Source organism: Dasypus novemcinctus, chromosome 28 (genome assembly GCF_030445035.2).
Source record: "Dasypus novemcinctus isolate mDasNov1 chromosome 28, mDasNov1.1.hap2, whole genome shotgun sequence".
In the NCBI taxonomy this organism is placed as follows: Eukaryota; Metazoa; Chordata; class Mammalia; order Cingulata; family Dasypodidae; genus Dasypus; species Dasypus novemcinctus.
The window spans coordinates 11,317,394-11,336,725 of NC_080700.1; the positions used below are offsets into that span (position 1 = coordinate 11,317,394).

General features: G+C 41.9%; 1 non-coding gene across 1 annotated transcript; it reads left to right on the plus strand.

Annotated features, from left to right (window-relative positions):
* Positions 1–18,609: 18,609 nt before the first annotated feature.
* Positions 18,610–18,716, plus strand: LOC111761114 (U6 spliceosomal RNA). The gene has a single exon (XR_002794566.2). It is a non-coding gene; the product is annotated as a U6 spliceosomal RNA (small nuclear RNA).
* Positions 18,717–19,332: the final 616 nt, after the last annotated feature.

Consider the following 19,332-nt stretch of genomic DNA (forward strand, 5'->3'; position numbering starts at 1 on the left):
CAATGCTTTCCTCCCAGCGTGGGACATGACACCCGGGGATGAACCTCCCTGGCACCAAGGGATCACTACCAAGTACCAAATGGTGATGCAACTAGAAAATGACCTTGAATTAAAGGTTCAATGCAGACCAGCAGAATATCCCTGTCTACATATAATAACAGGAGTTAAAAATGCTGTTTGAAGGCCCACCCCAAGACATATACTTGTCAAATTATCCAATGCTCAAGACAAAGAGAAGATCCTAAAAGCAGCAAGAGAAAAGAAAACCATCACATACAAGGGAAGCTCAATTAGATTAAGTGCTGATTTCTCTTCTGAAACCATGGAGGCAAGAAGACAGTGGTATGATATAGTCAAGGTACTAAAGGAAAAAAATTTCCAACCAAGAATACTCTATCCAGCTAAACTAGCATTCAAACATGATGGAGAGTTCAAAATATTCGCAGACAAACAGAAACTGAAAGAGTATACCAACAAGAAACCTCCCCTTCAAGAAATTCTAAAGGGAGTTCTGCAGGAAGAAAGGAAAAAACAGGAAAGGCAAAGTTGGAGGAGAGTATAAGACCAACAACAACAACAAAAAAGACAAAAAAAAATATACAAACAAAATATGACAAACACAAATCCAATCAAAATATGGCTAACACAAATAATTCCTTGATAGTAATAACACTGAATGTCAATGGATTAAACTCACCTATCAAAAGATTCAGACTGGGACACTGGATAAGGAAATATGACCCATCCATATGCTGTCTACAAGAGACACATCTTAGACCCAGAGACGCATGGAGATTGAAAGTGAAAGGCTGGAAAACAATCATACAAGCTAACAATAACCAAAAAAAGGCAGGAGTAGCTATATTAATATCAGACAAAATAGACTTTAAATGTGAAACAATTGTGAGAGACAAAGAAGGATACTACATTTTAGTCAAAGGGAAAATCTGTCAAGAAGATCGAACAATCATAAATATCTATGCCCCTAACAAGGGTGCCTCTAAATACGTCAGGCAAACGCTGGAAAAACTAAGTGAAAGAATAGATACATCTACAATTATAGTGGGGGATTTTAATACACCACTATCAATTCTGGACAGAACATCTCAAAAGAGAATCACCAAAGACACAAAACATCTGAATAGTATATTAGAGGAGCTCGATCTAATAGACATATATAGATCGCTACACCCAAACATAGCAGGATATACATTTTTCTCAAGCGCACATGGTTCATTCTCCAAGATAGATCATATGCTAGGCCACAAAGAAAGGCTGAACGAATTCAGAAAGATTGAAATCATACAAAACATTATCTCTGACCACAGTGGAGTCAAGCTGGAGATTTGCAAGGGAAAGAAGCCCAGATTTCACACCACGATTTGGAAATTAAACAACACACTCTTAGAAAAACAGTGGGTCAAAGAGGAAATCTCAAAAGAAATCAATGACTACCTTGAAACAAATGATAATGATAACACAACATACCAAAATCTATGGGATGCAGCAAAAGCAGTACTGAGAGGGAAGTTTATAGCCATAAATTCATATATCAAAAAAGAAGAAAGAGCAAAAATTGAAGAACTAACTGCACATTTGAAGGAATTAGAAAAACAACAACAAAGTAACCCAACAGGAAGAAGAAGGAAGGAAATAACAAAGATAAGAGCAGAACTAAATGAAATAGAAAATAAGAAAGCACTTGAACAGATAAACAAGACCAAGAGCTGGTTTTTTGAGAAGATTAACAAAATTGACAAACCTTTAGCAACACTAACAAAGAAAAAAAGAGAGAAGATGCAAATACACAAAATAAGAAACGAGAAAGGCGATATCACCACTGACCCCACAGAAATAAAGACTATCATAAGAGGATATTTTGAAAAACTATATTCCAACAAAAATGACAATCTAGAGGAAATGGACAAATTCCTAGAAACACATAAACAGCCCATATTGACAAAAGAAGAAATTGATGATCTTAACAAACAAATCACAAGCAGAGAGATAGAATCAGTTATTAAAAATCTCCCAACTAAGAAGAACCCAGGGCCAGATGGCTTCACAGGTGAATTCTATGAAACATTCCGGAAAGAACTGACACCAATCCTGCTGAAACTATTCCAAACCATCGAAACAGAAAGAACATTACCCAACTCCTTCTATGATGCCAACATTACCCTAGTACCAAAGCCAAACAAAGACATCACAAGAAAGGAAAATTACAGACCAATTTCTCTAATGAACCTAGACGCAAAAATACTTAACAAAATACTTGCTAATCGTATTCAACAACACATTAAACGAATTATACACCACGACCAAGTGGGATTCATCCCAGGTATGCAAGGATGGTTCAACATAAGAAAATCAATCAACGTAATACACCATATAAACAGATTGAAGGAAAAAAATCACATGATTATATCTATTGATGCAGAAAAAGCATTTGACAAAATACAGCACCCTTTCTTGATAAAAACACTCCAAATGATTGGAATACAAGGAAATTTTTTGAACATGATAAAGAGTATATATGAAAAACCTAAAGCCAATATTGTTTACAATGGAGAAATCCTAGACTCCTTCCCTCTAAACTCAGGAACAAGACAAGGATGCCCACTGTCGCCGCTCCTATTTAACATTGTCTTAGAAGTACTTGCTCGAGCACTGAGGCAAGAACCAGAAATAAAAGGCATTCAAATTGGAAAGGAAGAAGTCAAAATTTCATTATTTACAGATGACATGATCCTATACATAGAAAACCCTGAGAGATCTACAACGAAGATTCTAGAACTCATAAATGAGTTTAGTAAAGTCGCAGGTTATAAGATCAATGCGCAAAAATCAGTAGCATTTCTGTACACCAATAATGAGCAAGATCAGGAGGAAATCAAGAAACAAATACCATTCACAATAGTAAATAAAAAAATCAAATACTTAGGAATAAATTTAACTAAAGAGGTAAAGAACTTATACACTGAGAACTATACAAGATTGTTCAAGGAAATCAAAGAAGACCTAAATAAATGGAAGACTATTCCTTGTTCATGGATAGGAAGACTGAACATTATTAAGATGTCTATCCTACCAAAATTGATCTACACATTCAATGCAATCCCAATAAAAATCAATGCAGCCTTCTTTAAGGAACTAGAAAAACTAACTATGAAATTTATTTGGAAAGGAAAGAGACCCCGAATAGCCAAAGACATACTGAAAAAGAAAAACGAAATTGGAGGAATCACACTACCTGACTTCAAAACATACTATAAAGCTACGGTGGTGAAAACAGCATGGTATTGGCATAAGGAGAGACATATAGACCAATGGAATCGAATTGAAAGCTCTGATATAGAACCTCACATATACAACCACATAATATTCGATAAAGCCACCAAACCCTCTCAACTGGGAGAGAGTGGCCTATTCAACAAATGGTGTCTGGAGAACTGGATAGCCATATGTAGAAGAATGAAAGAGGATTACCATCTCACACCTTATACAAAGATCAACTCAAGATGGATCAAAGACCTAAATATAAAAGCCAAGACCATAAAAACCTTAGAAAGCAGTGTAGGGAAACATCCACAGGACCTTGTAATAGGTAATGGATTTATGAATATCTCACCAAAAGCACGAGCAGCAAAAGAACTAATAGATAAATGGGACTTCCTCAAAATTAAAGCCTTCTGCACCTCAAAGGAGTTTGTCAAGAAAGTAAAAAGGGAGCCCACACAGTGGGAGAAAATATTTGGCAATCAGATATCTGATAAGAAACTTATAACTTGCATATATAAAGAACTCCTACATCTTGATAATAAAAAGATAAACAATCCATTTAAAAAATGGGAAAAAGACTTAAACAGACACTTCTCCGAAGAAGAAATACAAATGGCAAGAAAGCACATGAAAAAATGTTCCAAATCTCTAGCTATCAGGGAAATGCAAATCAAAACCACAATGAGATACCATCTTACACCCATAAGATTGGCAGCTATGAAAAAAACAGAAGAATACAAGTGCTGGAGAGGATGTGAAGGAAGGGGAACACTCATCCACTGCTGGTGGGAATGCAGAAGGATCCAACCATTCTGGAGAACAGTATGGCGGTTTCTCAAAAAACTAGCCATAGATTTGCCATATGACCCAGCAATACCACTGCTGGGAATATACCCAGCAGAACTGAAAACAAGAACACAAACCAATATATGTACACCAATGTTCATAGCAGCATTGTTCACTATTGCCAAAAGTTGGAATCAACCCAAATGCCCATCAACAGACGAGTGGATCAATAAAATGTGGTATATACACACAATGGAATACTACTCGGCTGTAAGAACAAACACACTACAAACACATGTGATAACATGGATGAATCTTGAGAACCTTATGTTGAGTGAAGCAACCCAGACATTGAAGGACAAATACTACATGACCTCAATGATATGAAATAAACAAGCTGCCCTAGATAGCAAGAGACTGAACGATAGGCTTGCAGGAAATCGGAGGGTGGAGGAAGGATATGAGCCGATGTCTGCAGGGGTGGAATTTAAGACGAGATGGTGGTAAGTATGAACACAAAGAAGAGATAAAAGGGGGGCAAGGGGTTGCCTTTGCTTGGGGCTTTGCGGGTTTGAGGGTGGGTAACGTTGCCCAAAAGTGGGGGGAGGGAGGGGTAGCATACGAACCAGGAGAGGGTCAGGTGTTGGTGGAGAGTAAAATGCCGAGAAAATCATATTAAAATATAATAAAGAGGGTTACCTGTTTAGAATGCTCGGAGGGGAGGGTCTGATGCAGGACGGGCTCCTGGGGAATGTCTAAATGCTCATTCTGCCAGAGTGGGTGACACCATGGGGTAGAAACCCAAGTAGTGAGAGTGGGGGTGGACCCACATCCTGGGGAGGACTAATGCCATCCAATAGAGGGAACTGTATCCCTCGAGAGAAAGGGTGGCTCCCAGGGCATTGGGGCAGTTGAGCAAGTTAGGCCCTGAACACTATTCCATCTATCTCTGGAAGTGGCTCCTCAGGAAACGGAGGTTGGCTATCACTGAGGGCACCAAGGTGGAAGGGAAAATGGACGTTAAATGTGTGGAACCAAAGTAAATGGGGGGTAAGAGAGGAGTTTCTTGAGAGTACACAAGGATGGATATAAAACATGTAATATTACACCATAACATATAGGAGATGACGGACTGATAATGTAAACCATAATGTAAAACATAGGATAACTAAAAATGTAAAGAACTGTGTATCCTAAAGTATGCACCATAATGTAAATACAGATGTCACCTTGTTAGAAAGCTAATGTCTCAGACTCTGTACATCACTTTAAGTAAATATGATATGAATAGGGCGTAAGAGTATCACTGTGGAAGGGAAAAGGTTTTCTGGTGGATATGTGGGAGTGCTGTATATTATATATATACATTGCTGTGGTCTAGGACTCCTGTGAAGAAAAGCTGAATAATTGGGGGGGGGGGGGAAAAAAAAGAAAAAAATAGGATGTGGAATTTTTTCAAGTCAACATTCTTTATCTAAGTTCTTTATCTAACTTTATCCAAGTTCTTTATCTATCCTTTAAACTCATCGCTATATGCCATTCCCTAGTAAGGGACCATGACATTATATTGGGCTTCAAATTTCGGGGAGTTCTGGATCACAGAGTGTTTCAACAATGGCAATGGAGGGATACTGGTATGGGATACCAATGACAGATGATATATGACTGACAGGGAGCTGTACAGAACATATGTCCAGGGTGCATGGTAATGTTTGGATATACTCATAGTGGCAACAATTAAAAACCACAGTAGGGGGGGTACTGGGTTCCCGGCCAGTGGTGCTCTGTCGTGGTCCCTAGGGGAGCAGCGACAGTCTCCCAGGTACAGTGGTGGGGACCGGGAGGGAGTGAGGGTTCAACAGTGAGCCCCTGATACTAAACACTATGCTTGTGAGCTGATAAACCCAAAATAATAACAAGGCCTAGAGCAACTTTGTGCCTGGGAATTTCCTTCTGTCAGCCTTCATGTTACTCAAATGTGGCCAGTCTCGAAGCCAAACTCAGCATGTAAATGCAATGCCTTCCCCCCAGCGTGGGACATGACACCCGGGGATGAGCCTCCCTGGCAACGAGGGACCACTATCAACTACCAACTGATGATGCAACTGGAAAATGACCTTATACGGAAGGTTCAATGCGGATCAGCAGAATATCCATGTCTACATAAAATACCATGACTTTAAAATGCTGTTTGACCTAAAGTAAGGGGGAAATGGAAAGGAGAAATGAGTTTATATGGCTACAAGTTTCTAAAAAAGAGTCTGGAGGCTGGCAGAAGGTTTGCCCTCATGCACAACTGAGCAGAGTCAGAGAGACAGATAAAGCAGATACAACCCCCAGATATTGGTTCCTTTGAGGGCTAAAGAGACCCATGGGAGTTATGGTCATGGCTGATGGGGTTAACTACCAGGGCAGATGGCCCCTCTTTGGAAATGGTGTTTATGTGTGATGAATCTGGACTCAGATGGGATCTCCCTTCATAAGACTTTCATGCTAATGTGCTGGAGGTGCAGTTAATGTTGGGGTTTAAGATATATTTAGGGGATTTGAATCTCTGGACTGACAACGTGATAGCCAGATCCTGAGCCTCAACAGACTCCAGCACCTACAATCTGATTTATTGGACTTACCACACTCAGCTAAGATGGAGGTGAAGAAGGACAACCACCACACCATGGAGCCTAGAGTGATTACAACTGAAAATGGGAGGATTGCATCCAGCATCCAGGTGGAATCTGAGCCTCCTCTTGACATAAAGGTGCAATGGACACAACCAATCCAGTGTCCACATAGAAGAGGTGGCATTGGATTGGGAAAAGTGGACATAATGGACAAAGGGTATGGGGAAAGGCAGGAAGAGATGAGAGGTGGAGGCATCTTCGGGACATGGAGCTGCCCTGGATGGTGCTTCAGAGGTAATCACCGGACATTGTAAATCCTCACAGGGCCTACATGATGGAATAGAGGAGAGTATGGGACATGATGTGAACCAATGTATATGAGGTGCAGAGGTGCCCAAAGATGTACTTACCAAATCCAATGGATGTGTCATGATGATGGGAACGAGTGTTGTTGGGGGGGGGGAGAGGGGGTGTGGGGGTGTGGGGTTGAATGGGACCTCACATATATATTTTTAATGTAATATTATTACAAAGTCAATAAAAAAAAAATTAAAAAAAAAAAAAAAAAAGCCTTAATATACCACAAAACCCCAAAAATTGTTCTCAGGTGGATAAAAGGTCTTTATGTATAAAGGGATTCTAGAAAAATATTAAATGAAATTCTACCAAAAAAAAAAAAAAAAATGCTGTTTGACCTAAATTAAGGGGGAAATGGAAAGGACAGATGAGTTTATATGGCTATGAGTCTCTAAAAAGGAGTCTGGAGAATGTCAGAAGGATTGCCCTTTTGCACACCTGAGCAGAGTCTCGGAGACAGATAAAGTAGATACAACCCCAGGTATTGGTTCTTTTGAGGGCTAAAGAGACCCACAGGTTCTAGGGTCATGGCAGATGGGGTTCACTGCCATGTCAGTTGGCCCTTCTTTGGAGCTGGTGTTTCTGCATGATGGAGCTGGACACAGATGGGATCTCTTTTCACAAGGCTTTCATGCTACTTTATTGGAATTGTAGTTGGTGCTGGGGCTTAAAGTATATCTAGGGGATTTGAATCTCTGGACTGACAATATGATAGCCATGCCCTGAGCCTCAACAGACTTCAACTCCTACACTCTGATTTATTGGACTTACCCCACTCAGTTAACATGGAGTTGAAGAATGTCAACCACCACACCATGGAGCCTAGAGTGCCTACAACTGAAAGCAGGAGGAGTGCATCCAGTATCCATGTGGAATCTAAGCCTTTTCTTGACATGGAGGTGCAATGGACACAAACAATCCAATGTCCACAGAGAAAAGGTGGCATTGGTGTGGGAAAAGTGGCCATGGTGGCTGATGGGATTTGGGAATGGGAGGAAGAGATGAGATGTGGAGGCTTTTTTGGGAGTTGGAGTTGTCCTGGGTGGTGCTTCAGGGACAATTACCAGACATTGTAAATCCTCCCAGGGCCCACTGGATGGAACGTGGGAGAGTGTGGGCTATGATGTGGACCACTGACCATGGGGTGCAGTGATGCCCAGAGATGTACTTACCAAATGCAATGGATGTGTCATGATGATGGGAGTGTGTTGCTGGGGGGGGGGGGGGGGGGCGGGGAGTGGTGGGGTTGAATGGGACCTCATTTTTTTTAATGTAATATTTTTACAAAATGAATAAAATTAAAAAAAAAAAAACTCTCCAGACTCTAGGGAAATGCATGCTAGCACAAACCAGTCACCTGGGATCAGCCTAGAGCCTTCAGCCATCCCCTGTACTGTACTGTACTGTAGGTAAAAGGAGAATTTGGACCTATTGTTGCACAGCTGCTCTTAAGTCTTTCAAAATTTTAAATGGGAAGGGTTCATGAGTAAATTCAAAAACCATATTTGGATTTTGACGATCAACTCCAGGAGTTATTCTTTCTCATACAGTGACCAGAAAGGCCATTTGAAGTGCCTCCAAGTCACCCTCCCTTCTAGCCTGTAAAATGCCTTTTTGTAAAGCTGATGAATTTGGCTGAGCATTTCCAGGCATAGGAGGGGGAGGAGGTGTCTGTGGGGGGGAGGGATAGTAGTGACTTGCTAAAGTCAGTTAATGGCAGAACTGAAGGCAAAATAACTTTAGATTTAGTATCAAAAAATTCAAAGGGAGGAGCTTCCTCACCTTATCTATTTTCCTTATTCTCTTCCTCATCTTCTGTTTGCAAAGGTTCCAAAACAGATTTAATCATTGTCCAAGTGGACCAAATAGTAACAGGGAGTGGGACGCCTTGTACATGAATTTTTCTAACTCTTTTCCTACTCTTTCCCGGCCTAATTCTAAACTTTCTACTGCTGGGAACCATGAGCAATATTTTTCCATAATCCATAAATTTCTAAAATATGAGACTCACTGGCCTTGGATCCTTCTGCCTTAAGGAGTTGTTTGACGAGACAGGTATATGGGTGATATTTTGTTGAACTGTTTCCATTTCCCATTGTAACCCTGCTAGAATACCCAAGAGTGTCCTTATTCACCTACAACTTGGAAGGCCTTCTAAACCACTCATGGCTCTGCACTTTGACAACACCTTTAATTTAGCTTGAAGCTCTTCTTTCCTTCAAGTCCCATGTTGGGAACCAGTTGCTGAGACCAGCTCAGCAATAGCTCTGAACAAAGGGAAAGTGATGCAGAACTGAAGAAATAAAAGGGCAGAAAGAAAGACACAAGAGAGGAAACAAAGATGGAGCCAGGGGACTTCAGAGCTTCTGAAATTGAGAGCCTCAACCTTAGTATCCACATCATATTTATTTGGAAACTAATGAGCAGCTGTTTGCTATCAGAACTGCAACATTTGCAATAACAGAAAGCAACTGCAACATTTACAATAACAGGAAGCAACTGCAACATTTACAATACTAGGAAGCAACAAATTAGGTAAGCCATTTCCCCACAACATTAGACAGCTAGGGAAATTAAACGTATTTCTGTACATGAGATGTTTTCAACTTAAATGTAATAAATATGCCCATTAAAGTCACATCAAACAGAAACATATTCTTAGATTTAAATAATTTGTTTTCTTTTATCAAATTTCCACCGTTAGCCAATGATGTTTTTTCTGTTGTTAGACATATATAGAGCAAGGGGCAGTGGAGCTGCCTTTAAGAATTGCACGTTGAGTTTGGAAAAAGAATGGCATAGAGGATTCAAGACAAAACCTAGTCATTTCTAAGCAGATGCTTTGAAATACTGGAATTTTGAAGGGTGTGGACTTAAAAATGTGTGTGTTTTTTAAAAGATGCTATTATTTATTTATTTTTCACTCTCATTTGTACTCACTTTCTGCTTTCTGTGTCTGTTCATCTTTTTATTTTTTAGGAGGCACCTGGAATGGAACGTGGGACCACCCACTTGTGAGGGAGGTGTCCAACCCCATGAGTTACATCTGCTCCCTGTTTTTTGGGTCTCTTGTAGTGCTTCCTCATTGTGTTTTCTCATTGTGTCATCTTGTTGTATCAGCTTGCCATGCCAGCTCTTTGCATCAGCTCACTGTCTTGTTAGTCTTCTTTAGGAGACACTGGGAACTGAAGCTGGGACCACCCAAGTGGTGCCCAACTGCTTGAGCCACATCTGCTTCCTCTAAAGTCTTTTAATGAAAGAAGACTTCCTACAAAATGTAAGGGTTTAGGAGAACTTTGAGGATGGGTATTTTTATTCACCTATGGATATCACTGTTCATAATCCTAATAGAAGTGAACTCCAAGGCTTCTGATTCACATGTTTAGCTCACAGAGATGTTTTCAGTTGCCTGGTGTGCAAAGAACCCTGGGTAGGTTTTACTCTGTCTTAGAATTCAGGGAGGAGGCAATTTTCCATTCCATTCTTGCCTCAGCCCCTGACCAAAAGTGAAAATTTGGACAAGTGCCTTATCCTCTCTGCAACTCAGTTTCATTTTTGTAATTTCTACTTCAGCAGGTCTGGGTCTTGGTCTGATAATTTGCATTTCTAACAAATTCCCAGGTTATGCTGTGGCTTCTGGCAGGTGGGTTTGGGGGACACTGCTCAGAGAGGCCCTTGTGTGCACAGAGCTTCATCAGGTAGACTGTGATCATGATGCTGATTGCTTTTAAAGCCTATTGTTTAGAAAGACTGCTGATAAAACTTCAGGAAAGAAAAGTCTTCCTTTTGTGCTCTTTTTACCATAGACCCCAAATTGAGACAATCCCACGAGGGGAAGGGGAAGGAACCATATTTTAGAGAATTTAGCAATCACCGGCTGTGGATGTTTCCATGGGCAAGCAAAGGGGGAGGCTGTGCTATCTCAGAAAGGTCACTAGAGTCCCTGCTGACCACATTACAGTAACAACTGGAGCCCCAAGCCTTCCATTCCAGAGAGAAGGCAGCAGGTGGAAATGCACTTGCACTGCTTTTCTTCCTTCAGCTATCTTTTGGAGATTTAGGTATATTAAAGCCAATGCTGAGTGGAGATTATAATATTAAAAAACTCATGATGTAGGCCAAAAATCAAGCAAATCATAATGTATTCACACTTTAGTGATGAAGGATAAGAGTTCCAAGAAATGACTTTAACTTCATATGAGATAAAGAATGACCAGGCTTTCTTATATCAACTCATTCAATCACTCTCCAATCCCATGGGCTATGGGAACATGGGGGTGGAGCTCTTACCCCCATTTTACCAATGAGGAAAATCCTCCTAAGAGAAGTTCAGAGATGTGGTCCAAGTTAAACAGTAAGAAGCAGTCAGGGACAAACTTGTGTTCAAATTTGGGTTTTCTCTAGTGAACTGCTTTCCTAACAGATCATCAGTTCATCCACCTGGAGCCTGCCCTGAATATAAAAAGAAATGAAATTTGCCCAAAAAGGCTTGTATTTGAAGTTTTGGTTTTAAAGATTAGATTACTCATGATTCCTAGTTTCCATCCTTTGGCAAATTATGATTTCTTGATGTTGTAAGGAGGACCTTTCCATGAGGTTACTTCAGTTAAGGTTTGTCACACCTCAATCAGAATAGGTCTTAATCCTACTACTGGAGTCCTTTACAAGAGAATAAAATTCAGACAGAGAAAAACATAGATGGAACAGAAGCTCAACATCAGTGGAACCTGGAAGAGAAGGGAAAGACAGCAAATGCTGCCATGTGTCTTCCCATGAAACTAAGAACCAAGGATTGCATGCAGCCAGCCCCAGAGCACCACAGTATTAGGGAAGAAAGCATCACCTTGATTTGGACTTTCTTTTAAATTCCTATTGTTTAAGTCGATCCATATCATAGTATTTGCTTGATCAGTCCAGGAAACAAAAACAAGTGCTGTTGCTGACAGAGAATCTTTTGACCATTTGTGTTAGGTTGCTAAAGGCTACCAAGGTGATATATCAGGAATAGGCGGGCTTTTACAATGGGAATTTATTAGCTGAAAAGCTTACAATTATTAGGCTTCATCAGGGATTGCTTTCTCCTTGAGCTGTCCCTGTGGGTGATCAGGGACAATGGTGGTGGCCGCTCATTTCTCACCTCTCCTCTGGGCCTCATTGCTTCCAGCTTCTGGCTAAAGTGGTTTTCCTCAACTTCTGGCTTCTGGGGCCTTTCCAAACAGCTTCTGTGAATTTCCTCTCTGTTACTGCAGCTTTTCAGTCCTTTGCTTTATTAAAAAAAGGGACTCCTATGAAAGGACCAATACCTGCCCTGGGCCTTAACTGAAGTAATTTAACCAAAGCCCCTACCTAAAATAAGTTAACAAATAGGAAAGGATTATCCCTAAGGACAGGATTTTCCACAAAATCTTTAAATGACGACAGCATTAAAGTACTGTTTTCCCTGAAAATGTTCCCCAGAGATGCTGTAATTAAAGCTAGACCACTAGATACATGAAGCCTGCTTTCTTTCTTTCTGGGTTGCTGCCTTCTCAATTATCTGAATAAAAAGCTTTGTCCTGATTCAAGTTACCCAGGGATACCTCAATATTGGCTTCTGAAGAGCTTTTTGGAAACAACTGCAATGTGAGGTTGTTAGAGACTGCATCATGTCCCCACAAAATGCAGGCTCAGGTCCAAACCCCTGGTCCTGTGGGTGTGAACCCATTTGTCAATAGGACCTTTGAAGATGTTGTTAGCTAAGGTTTCCATACTGAAGGAGGGTGGGCCTTAACCCAGCATGGCTGAAGTACTTATAAGGAAAGGAGATTGGAGAAAGGAAGAGAAGCCTCTGGGAGCAGCCAGAAGCTGAAAGTCAAAAGAACTTCAAGAGAAAGAAGACTCTGCCATGTGCATTGCCATGTGATGTGACAGGCAAGGACCAAGGAGCATCAGCAGTTAGTCCCAGAACAACAATCTTCTGGGAGAAAGCATCATCTTGCTGATGCCTTGATTTTGGAGTTCTCCTAGCTTCAAAACCACAAGCTAATCCACTGTGTGGTATTTGTTTCAGCAGCTAGGAAACTAAAATGGACGTAAAAAAATGGACAAACACAAAACAAAAGAAAACCAAATCTGAATTCTGGACTAAACCATAGTAGAAAGAAGAAAGGACTAAAAAAAGATACAAGCACTAAAAAAACAAAATACATAATCTTTCAATGAATTAACCTAACAAAAGAAAATCGCACCAAAACATCAGACATGTTTTACTGCGTTATCAGCTAATGGTTGCCTAGAAGGGAAGGTGAGGCAGAAATTTATGAAATAAAGGACAGAGAGAAAGACACAAGAGAGGAGGTAAAAATGGAACCAGGGGACTCACAGCTTCTGAAACTGAGAGCCTCAACCCTAGTTTCCACATTGTATTTATTTGAAACTAAAGAGCAGCTGTTTACTATCAGAACGGCAACATTTACAATAACAGGAAGCAACTGCAACATTTACAATAGCAGGAAGCAACAAATAGGTAAGCCAGTTTCCCACAATGATGTTTGGTACGGAACTGGTCCTAGGTTGCAAGGACTAATTCTGGTAATGGACGGCAATGTGCTGCTGGCATGAGATAACAGAGTGAGGTAACAACAGCCACAGATCCCAACTGGGGCCCATGGACAGCCATGGATGAGACATGTGGTGAATAGAGTCAAACTCCATGTGGGGAGACAAAATCAGCTATTCACAAATACTGTGTTTTAATATCTGAGTAGCAGATGTGGTTGGTGAGCTACCATATTTTCCAGAAAGTAACATGCACGAGAAGATAATATACACCCCCTAGTTTTATTGCCATAAGAATTTTTGTTTGTTTCACCTTTATCATCTTTGTTAGTTCCTTGAATCATTTTCTCCCAGAAATCATGTTTCTTTCCCTTTCTCTTAGGATTAAGTACAGTGCAAGTGGCAAAACGATCTTGGTGCACATCAGACACCAAACAATAGGCCATTGGGCCACAGGGACATGTCTTAAAGGTTCCGTGGGACAGGACAGAGCATGCCCATGGGAAAGGAGGGGCTGATGAGGCAGCCAGAAAGTGTGTAGAACCTTCCTGAACATCCAGTCCTCTGGGCATGAAAGCATTTTTCGGCATGCCACATTGCTCTGGGAAAGTGATCATGACATCTCCATGTTCACAAAATACCTCTTCAGTTCCCATTTTCCTTTCATATTGATTATTCCCTGGCATGTGCATGTGTAGCCCAAGGTCTGCAGAACAAGGCTCATTTCCTCTGTAACCTGCAGTGCACATGGACAAATGAAGAGGCATTTAGTCTAGATATTAACACAACCCTTTGGAGAAGCCACTTGACTACCAAGAGGAAAAGTCTGTTTACTCACTGGCTAATTCCACTTTGGAGAAATTAGAGGAAGAAGAAATATTGTGCAAGAAGAAAATCTTTTTGAGAACCACAGTGTCCTTAAATTCAGTGTTGTGAGAGAGAAAAACTGGAAACAACCTCAAATACAAGTAATCTCCAGACTTAGGTAGGCTTGTGGGCTATCACAAGCCATGTGTTGTGAAAGGGACAATGGAATGATGCCATGCCCTCTCACCAAAAGAAGTTGAGTTAAGCCTAGGTCTGTGCTATATTTATAAAGTATGTGAATCTCAAGTTTAAGGCAAAAGAAGAAAAAAAAACCTGAATGTGGTTTTATGAAAAAATAAATGATAAATATTAATAAGTTTGACTATAGGTGGGAGAAAGTACCCTGAGAAGAACCCTAGTCGACTCTGGCAAATGGACTCAGGAATCAATGACCTAAAGCCAGAAGAGTTAAAGGAGTTTCCATTCAGTTTATTATTTTTAAAATTCTGTATCATTTTTTAAAGGTTCATTTTATTTATTTCTCCCCCCCCCCAATTTTTTGCACTTGCTGTGTGCTGTGCCTTGAGGAGGCACTGGGAACTGAACCAAGGACCTTCGATGTGGAAGGGAGTCACCTAATTGCTTGAGCCACCTCCATTCCCTGCTTTGTTGTGACTCTCATTATGTTTTTCCTGTGTCTCTTGTTGTGTCATCTTGTTGTATCAGTTTGCCATGCCTGCCCATCACACCAGCTCACTGTTTCTTTAAGAAGAACTGGGAACTGCATCACAGACCTCCCCTGTGTTAGGATGGAGCTCAGTCATCTGAGCCACATCTGCTTCCCTGCATTCACTTTAGCATGGACATGGCTGGCTCTCTAAGTCGGGTGTACACTGTGGGTGCTACAGAGACAAGAGCCCCTCATTCACACACTGCCAATGTGACAAGATTCTTGGTTTTCTGGCATTGCACCACAAGGAGACTCCTGCTGCTGGGTCAAAGGCTGGATGCATGGAATCCCCTGGAGGGAGGCACTGGCCTACATGGAGTCTTGTGCATGGAGCTTGCTTGCACCAGGCTATGCTTGGTGGAATTTGCCTGGATCTGGGGGCCCAGGATGGCCTGTGTCCTCCTGACAAAAACATTTTTTTGAGCAGAGAATGGGAGGTGCATGTTGTCACTCTAACACACCTCAGCTTCTGTGGCAAGGAAGACTCACCCAGGGGACATGGTCCTCCTCCATCTGGGACCCCTGGGGGTTATCTGGGTCTTGATGAGGGTGAGTATGAGCTGTTTTTCAGAGAACTCTGGAAGCCCTGCTTTGGAATCCTGTAAACAAGATGTGGAGAAGTGGGGTGTATTAGCCAAAAAGGGTCCCGATGCAAAGTACTAGAACTCTGTTGGCTTTTATAAAGGGTATTTATTTGGGGTAGTAGCTTACAGTTACAAGGACCTAAAGGGTCCAACTCAAGGTACCATAAGAGGTATTTCTTCACCCAAAGTCTGTTGCCACATGTTGACACAAGATGGTGGGAAATGTCTGTGAGGGTTCAGCCATCTTCTTTCTCTTAAGGCTTTGTGGTCTCAGCTTCTTCCAATCTTAGCTTTAGGTTGGAAGGCTCATTTCTTTCCAGGTTCAGCTGCTCTGTTCTCTTCACAAGGTCAGCAGTAAACTCTCAAGTGAATGGCTCATCTCTTTTCCTGTGGCCACCTTTTCCATGTCTATCTTGTCACATGTATCTTATTCTGTGTATGTACCTCTGTGTGTCTACTTCTTTGTTGCCCTTGAATGAATGTCTGTTTATAGAGCCCCCAAAGGGGGAGGGGACTCAAACTGAGTTGCCCTAATCAAAGCAGAATCAAAGCTCTAATCTTAACATAATTTAATCAAATGCATCTCAGCTGAATCTAATACAATCAAAGGGTATCACACTCCAAGGAATAAACCCATTTTGCTAATATAATCAATATCTCTTTTTGGAATTCATAAATAATATCAAACTGCTACAGGGGGTTTCCTCTACTTCATCAGTGAAGGCCTCATCTTACCTCAGCCTCCTTGGAGATGTCAGCCACTCCCCCGTGGCTATGGACTGTGGCATGGGCTGGGCAGCTTGCAGACAGCACAGCAATGCTATCATGCAGGTGTGTGGGCATTGTCAGGTGATAGTGCGGGAGGGGCCAGGCAGTGGTGGCAGCAGTGAGCCAGCCTCCTTGAACTTGGGAACTGAGGGTGACTCAGGACCAGCCTCACCATGGGGCAGAGGCTGGGATTATAAGAACCCAGGACAAAATCCAAGTACTCCCTGAAACAAGGGAGAAGACTTTGGAGTCAAGAGGTCGAGAGGAGCCTGTCAACAGAGAGATGCCACCATCTTCTTGCCATGTGACCCAATGGCCAGCTGTGAACAGAGTGGGACAGAAAAGAGCATGGAAGGTGGGGTCTCCAGTGTCAGAACTCCTGTTCTGCCTGCTCCCAGACAGGGCTCAAGTCCCAGGTTGAGGCCAGGCAGAGCTCAAAAACAAAGCATGGGAAGGGCTTTGGGCACTAGAGGAGAATGGAAAGAGTATGGAGATAGCCAAGAAACTTGGGTTATGGATATTTTCTCATAATCAGCATTCTCAGGGGCAGTCAGAATCTGGGTCCTACAAGTATTTGACTTCTGACCTTGCACAGAGGGAAAACAGACCCCGTGGTGCCTTTGAAGTTAATTCTGCAGTTAAGTCACTTATACATTGGCATTTTTTATGTATCCCTGGGTATTTGTGACACCAAACCATGAACAAGGCCAGCTGCCCGTGGCCAGTGTGAGGCAAGCAGGAGGCTGCCCATCTTGATGAAGGCTGAGGAAAGTACAGGGGGCTTTCTGTGCAGTTATTTAGGCTTCTGGGCAGAAAGCCTGGAATTCTCTTTAATCAAAATAAAAGAACCTGCTCCTCAGGCCCAGGAGAAGCTTTTAATGGTCTCAGCATCATTTTAAATTTTTCCTGGAACATCACTCCTCTTTTTGCACATAAATGGAAATGAGAGGCTACTGGAACTGAGAGCAAGCTAAACCCTCAGGAGAATAAAATCAACTCAGATGCAAGCCTTCTGGCCACTGGGAGAATCCACCACCCAGGCCTGCATGCACATTCCATTTTGGGCAGGCAGGATCCTGTCTTATTTCCTCCTGGGGATGAAGGTGCATGGGGACAGTCCAGGTGGCCAATCAGCACTAAATCACATAGAGTTTTATGATGGCCTATCTCCTCTTGGAGAACCCCTCAATCTTAAACTCATTTTAATTACTGACCCATGGGAGAGCAAGTGCTCTCCCTGGCCAGCTCCTCTTAAATGGCTTCTGAGTCTTATCCTGAGTGGTTGCAAACTGCTTGGAGACCTGTGCAGGATATTAAGCCAACCTCTTGCTTGAGAATATTCTGGCGTGTTGTGGGGCAGAGGCTGTCCTGCAGCTGAGATGTGTGTAGCATGTGCTCTTGACAAGGACATCCCTCTCTCTCCAGCCCAGCAGAAGAGCCAGTGGTGGCCAGGATTGCTGGAGCAGCCCCAGACATAGGAGTGGTTAGCATGCTCAGGCAGAGATCCCTAGAGTCTGGTCACCAGGACCTGGTTAAATGAGGGGGTCCAGACGGAGAGAGGAAGGAAAGAGCTCTGGCCTTCAAGCACACTGACCAGAAGTAAAGGCGCAGCTGGCTCTGCTGTCATCTGCTATCGTCTACCTGGTGAGCTGAATCACAGCTCCCCTGCTTGTGAGCTACAGGCAGCCCAGTGGCCAGCACTCAAATCCTTTGTAAGTCACCCAGACTGGAGCTAGCCCCTTGCTTTAGCATATGTCACAGCTATCAGCAGCTCAGTTGTACATAGACTTGCGACTGCCTCTCTCTTGTCTTCAATAGAATATACACTGTCTGAAGACAGAGACAAGTTTGATTTGCTTGCTTCTCTAAGCTCAGTGGCTACCTTGCTGCTGCACACGAAGTGGTTGTAGAGTTAATTAAAGTACACATTTGGGGAATATTTGCTGTCGTGGCCATCACCTCCTTTGTCTTCTTTCCTGTTCCCCCTCAACTCTGTCATTATTCCACTGCCGATTGCCTACCATCACATCCCAGCAGTGGGAAACAGTTTCAGCATTGTTCTAATAGATTTATTTTTTGTGTGATCATTCAAATGAATTAGGAAACACTGCTTTCCTACAATATTATTATTATTATTGTGCTTGCTTTGGCAGCACATATACTAAATTTGGAATGATACAGAGAAGATTAGCATGGCCCCTGCATAAGGATGACACACAAATTCATGAAATGTTCCATATTTTTTGTATGTGGTTGAAACTATAATATTGAGAAAACTCTTTAGAAAATATAATAAGGATGCTTATCTGTTTAAGCTGTTTAAGTGGGGACATCTGACACAGGACAGGCTTCTAGGGAGTGTGTGAGTACTCATTTTGTCATAGTGGATTATATCATTCGATGGAGGTCCATACAATTAGTATAAAGGTATACCAACATCCTGTGGAGGACTGATGTTCTCAAACAGAGGGAATTGTATCTCTCAAGCAGAATATCCCTGTCTACATAAAATAACATGACTTTAAAATGCTGTTTGACCTAAAGTAAGGGGGAAATGGAAAAGAGAAATGAGTTTATATGGCTACGAGTTTCTAAAAAAGAGTCTGGAGGCTGGCAGAAGGATTGCCCTCATGCACAACTGAGCAGAGTCAGAGAGACAGATAAAGCAGATACAACCCCCAGATATCGGTTCCTTCGAGGGCTAAAGAGACCCATGGGAGTTATGGTCATGGCCGATGGGGTTAACTACCAGGTCAGATGGCCCCTTTTTGGAACTGGTGTTTATGTGTGATGAATCTGGACTCAGATGGGATCTTCCTTCATAAGACTTTCATGCTAAGGTGATGGAGGTGCAGTTAAT